Raw genomic sequence first — 5,706 nt, forward strand, 5'->3', positions numbered from 1 at the left:
TAGACCAGGCTGGCCTTGAACTCAGAAATCCACCTGCCTCTGTCTCCCAAGTGCTGGGATTAAAGGCATACGCCACCACTGCCTGGCAAGACTGAATATTTTTATCATCTTTGGAAAAAAAAGAGAAAGAAACCTAAGCTATAAACAATGAAGTTACTAAAGCAAAAGGGAAAGAAACGATTTCTGTACATTGTAGCAGGGAGCAACGGGGTTGACATGGTCAAGAGGCATCATGGGAAAAATGCACTATTGCCCCCATTTGGTAAAAACAAATAGAACCTTGAAACGAATACAGAGATACAGATAGTTCAGGCCATAGCTGCAAACCAAGGGCCAAGGGTAAGGTTAATTTGCTCCAGTAAACATACTACCCCAGGACAGTGGCTACAGGGGCTCTTCGTGACCAAAATTCTTATGCTTCTGATTCACCAAGGTCTGTCCAGCTCTTGCAGCCCGGTCTGGTGAGTCTATGTTTGGAAATGATTGGCGTCCCCACTCCTGCTCCCAAGGCTGGGCATTGAACGTGCTGAGCAAGTTTTCTTACTTTGGTACATCCTCAGCCCCTTCTCTGCTCCAGTCTTGTTTGTTGTGGGAAAATCAATTTCTAATGATCCAGCAATGTGCTCAGCGTCAGGACCAAAACAGAGGCAAGTTAGACACCAGGCACAAAGTTCAGAGAGGCACTCGCAGGACCATTTGAGCTGAATCCACATCTGATTTTTATCACTCGGGGACCTCACTCTTAACCAGCCCCTCCCTTCCCAGGATGGTGATGGCTGACTGCAAGGTCATCTTGAGGCAATTAGGCTGGGAGACTTCTCCTCCCAGCAGACACAGGCAGTGACTGGAGCCCTCCAGGCCGGCAATGGAGGTCTGCCACTGTAAAAGCTGGCAGCTGACCATCTTTGGGGTATGATGTCCTGACACCCAGGGTCCTGGCCTTGAACTTGTGGCACAATCCTGCCCCAGCCTCCCAAGCTACTGGGACTACAGGGGCGTGCCGCCACGCCCGGCCGGGGTATGATGTCCTATAAGCCTTGCAAATAGCTGACTTATTCTTCTCTTTGTGTCTTCATCCATGGAGAGAAAGATGGCCAGCTTAAAATGATCCTTCATTAAAAGATGGATATGTCTAGAAACCGAAACGAGCAAGCATCCGACCACAGCCATAAGGCAGAGCCAAGCTGAACAGGAGTCTGACCCGCAGCAGAGATAGTTGCAGAATGAAGGCAGAGAAGCCAAGTTTTCATTATGTATATTAGGCATCTTCAGGTCCAAGTCATGAGTCTGACTTTTAGTAAAACCAGACTTTAAGTCCCTGTTCTGGGAGCAGAAGACACAGGCGAGAACGGAAGGCACTGGCTAGGGATAGGAAGAACCAAGGTAGGGAACTGACAAAAATCCTTGTCACAGTGACCATGGCTTCCCGGGAAAGCACCTTTTGAGGAAGAACAGAGGTAAGGAATGACCTGCACCCAGGAGCAGGCTCCAAGAGAAGGCTCCATCTTGCCTGGCCTCCGAGTTTAAAACACCCATCCCATGGTGACGGGACTCACTTTGGATAATATGTGTGCACCAACCTCTAGTTCACCGGCACCAACATCCTTCATGTGGTGTTGGTGGATTCACAACACAGTGCCCATTGATGTGTGCCAAATCCTACTTGTCCCCAGACCCTCAACCCCCTTCAAGCTCCTGGCACTTGTCACAACCTGGTCCATTGTCTTATGCCTAGTGACATTATCAGACTATGTTATTTATTCTAAGAGGGGTTTAGTTCTAAGGGATTTCTGTGTGAACCCTCTTACCATGTGGAGGTGAGTGGTGGTTTTGTACGTGTATCGTGTAATAGATGTACAAAGCACTGTGTATCCTTCCCTTGAAGGGATTTTTTTCTCGTTTTCCCTTAGTAAATTCTACATTCACTTTGATACATACATACATACACACATATGCACACATGCACACACACATGCACAAATGTGTGCGCACCTAGTACAGAGCATATAGAAAACATGCAGAAACTGTCAGTGCAGAATTGCACTATTTGTTGGGAGGAGCAAGAGGAACCTGGCCTTCGTTGGCTGGCACTGGACACTCACATCCATGCCTGCCTGTGTATTGGCAGTGCGTTTCCCTTGGAGACAGGAGAAGGGAACCATTAGAACACCTTACTAAAAGAGTAGAGAAACCTGCTCAGTATCTTCACCAATGGCCAATCAGGGAAGCCTCTCTGCCTGAGCTGGCTGTCAGACCGTGAAAGATGAAGGTTAAGGTCACATTCTTGTGATGTTCCTACCCAGGGAGAAGGACCTTCCTTCCTCTCTTACAACTTCACAAGACTCCATTGTTGGGTCCACTATGATTGTTCCTCTGCTGCCCTCTGAGGGCACTTGGGGAGTTTCCTGACTTTTTCTGTGACAATGGAAGTGACTGATCTGGTGCCTGTGTCATTTTGCATAATTGCTACTGTATGGGTCAGATGAAGTCCTAGAAAGGGCAGAGCTGGCCTCTAGATATGAGATCTGTGGGCTAAATCCCTACTCTCAGGGACTCTGAAAAATGATGTCCTCAAAGCAGTGAGCGAGGGAGTCTGGTACCCACAGTGTCATCACTTTTAAAAATATGAAGACTCTTTTAAGAAAGTGGAGTAGCCGGTACCTGGGGCTAGGGAGCAGGGGGAGATGAAAGGGACAAATCAAGAAAGGCCGTGAGGAAACTCTTGGTGACAAGGACTGTGTGTCCTTCTCTCTTTTGTCATGATGGTTGCATGTGAATATGTGTATGAAGGCTCACTAAGTGGTGTAGGTCATATTGGCATAGAGTATTCATTGTGTCTCAATAAAACTGTTTAGAAAAAAGATAGGTTATTTTTTGTCCCATTCAATTAAAAAAATAAATACAGTGAAAGCAGAGAACTGACCCTACATGTTGTCATCTGCCCTTCATCTATGTGCAGTGTGTGCAGTGCATCTGTGTGCAGTGTGTGCAATACATCTGTGTGCAGTGCATCTGTGTGCAGTGTTGCAGTGCATCTGTGTGCAGTGCATCTGTGTGCAGTGTTGCAGTGCATCTGTGTGCAGTGTGTGCAGTGCATCTGTGTGCAGTGTGTCCATGTGCAGTGTGTGCAGTGTGTGCACTGCATCTATGTGCAGTGTGTGCGGTGCATTTGTGTGCAGTATGTGTAGTTCATCTATGTGTGGTGCATCTGTGCGCAGTGTGTGCAGTGGTGTGTACACATGACCACCACCTCACACAAGCTGTGGTCTGCCCGCATCTGTGGGCAGTGGCATATACACATGACCACCACTTCACACATACATGCAAAGTAAACAAATGAACGAATGGGATTAAAAAAAACACAGGCCAGACAGTGGTGTCACACACCTTTAATCCCAGTGCTCAGGAGACAGAGGCAGAAGGATCTCTGACTCTGAGGCCAGCCTGGGCTACATAGTAAGACTCTAACTTAAAGAGCTTGTATTGATTTTGCAGAAGACCCAAACTTGGTTGCCAGCACCCAAGCCAGACAGTTCACAACCAGTATAACCACAGCTCCAGAGGATCCAATGTGTTCTTCTTCAATCTCTAGTACCTGTACAGACACACACACACACACACACACACTGAGCTTGATTCCTGAGACCCACAGAGGAAGGAAAGAGTTGACTACTATAGGTTGTCACCTGATCTTCACATGAACCTCATGGTTTGATTGCAATTCCGCACATGTACACACGAGCACACGCGTGCACACACACATGCAAACAAATAAATATGTGTCATTTAAAATGTTATTCCAAAAGTTCTATGCCAATTTACTCTTCCACCACAGGTAGTTAGTATCAACACATCTTCACACTCACACACACACACACACACACACACACACACACACACACACACTCACACTCACACACATTCACACTCTCACACACACACAGTAATAATTATTTAAAATGTTTTGATTTTGTGGGATTAAAATTAACTATAATCACTATAAACTTATAACTATAACTAACTATAACTATAACTAACTATAACTATAACAAGCACTGTTCATTCAGCTGCTACTGAGGCTTGATTTCCCTCTTTTATCTCAGCAAAATTGAGCCCCACAGGGCTTTCTGTTACTTTAAAAGTAAATTATTGACTCTCCAGAGCCTGGCCCTGAAAATCATAATCCATGTCTTTAATCCCAGCACTTGGGAGGTAGAGGCAGGCAGATTTCTGAATTCAAGGCCAGCCTGGTCTACAAAGTGAGTTCCAGGACAGCCAGGGCTACACAGAGAAACCCTGTCTCAAAAATCCAAAAAAAAAAAAAAAAAACCCAAAACAAAACAAAACAAAAAACAAACAAACAAAAAAAGAATCCATTACTATGATTCCCAAAATGACCACGAAAAACTTGGGAAATCTGCCAGGTTGTCTTTCTTAAGGCATGCTGCTGTCGGGGAAGGCTTCTGGGATCCTAATTGACTCACTGAAAATAGGAGATTCTCAATCAAGAAGGCTTTCCTCTCATCCAAATGTCTCACATAATAAGGGGCAGAGCAGCTGGCCTCACCTTGAATTGGCTTTTGTTAGAAGAAATGTATGTGAGCAGGAATAATAGAACATGTCATCACACACATAAAGATTCTCATTGTAGGGAGAAATGGAAACTCCCAAAACACCCAGGAAAAGGGAAGAGCCAACAGTGAGAATGGAGGACAATGGGTGGCCCAGTCAGTCAGCACCCCAGAAAGGCAGGGGCAATGCTCGGTCGACAGAGCACACCCACGAGGCCCCGGGCTGCACAGACCTGGAGCCTTTGCCCCAGCTTCTCTGACTCTAACTCTCCTTCCCATGCCTGCATCTGCCAGGAAAATTCCACTGTCACACTCTGGGGGAACCTGCAGTTTGCCTGTGGCTAGGGCAGAGCAGCCTGAAGGAAGGACTCCAGGGGCAGGATGGTCGTCAGAGACCTAGGCCCGAGGGCCAATTCCCAGGCTTAGTCAGAGTCCAGAACTTCAAGCCAAAGGTTTCATGACTGGCTTGTGTGTCCTCCTTGCCCTCTGGTGTTCATGACTCTTAACTCCACTCCCTGGCAAGCTCTGCTCCAGAGCCCCAAGGTGTGCCTGAGCCCTTGGGGCCTTCACAAGGATTCGGCCTCCCCCACTAACCTTCAGGGCTGGAGAGGAAGGGACCACTGGACAGGAGCCTGTGGCCCTTGAATCCAGAGGAAAAGCTGTGAGTTTACTTCAGCCATTCCACACAGAGGTGTCATTTGGAAGAGCGGGATCTAAGGATGGTTCCAGAGTCCTTTGGTAAGGACTGTGCTGTCCTGAGGATTTCTAGACTGATTTAAAAACAAAACAAGGGCCAGTGACAGGCTCAGTGAGTAAGATCACTTCCCTGCCCAAACGGACAATCTGAATTTGATCCTAGGAACCCACATGGTAGAAGGAGAGAACCCTCAGACCTCGGCGTGTGTGTGAATACACACACACACACACACACACACACACACACCTAAATAAATATACAAACTTTTTGTTGTTGTTGCCGGTTGTAAACCAATGGGATCTTTCTGATCCTAAAAGATATGGGGCATCAGGCAGAAGGAAGAAAGCGAACCGGAGGAGAGGGGCCCCATCTTACCCAGGAAAGTAGCCAACAGGAAGGTGGTCAGTTCGGGGCCATCCCCTCCCGATTTGCTCTGGG

This window comes from Mus musculus, chromosome 12 (genome assembly GCF_000001635.26).
Source record: "Mus musculus strain C57BL/6J chromosome 12, GRCm38.p6 C57BL/6J".
In the NCBI taxonomy this organism is placed as follows: domain Eukaryota; kingdom Metazoa; phylum Chordata; class Mammalia; order Rodentia; family Muridae; genus Mus; species Mus musculus.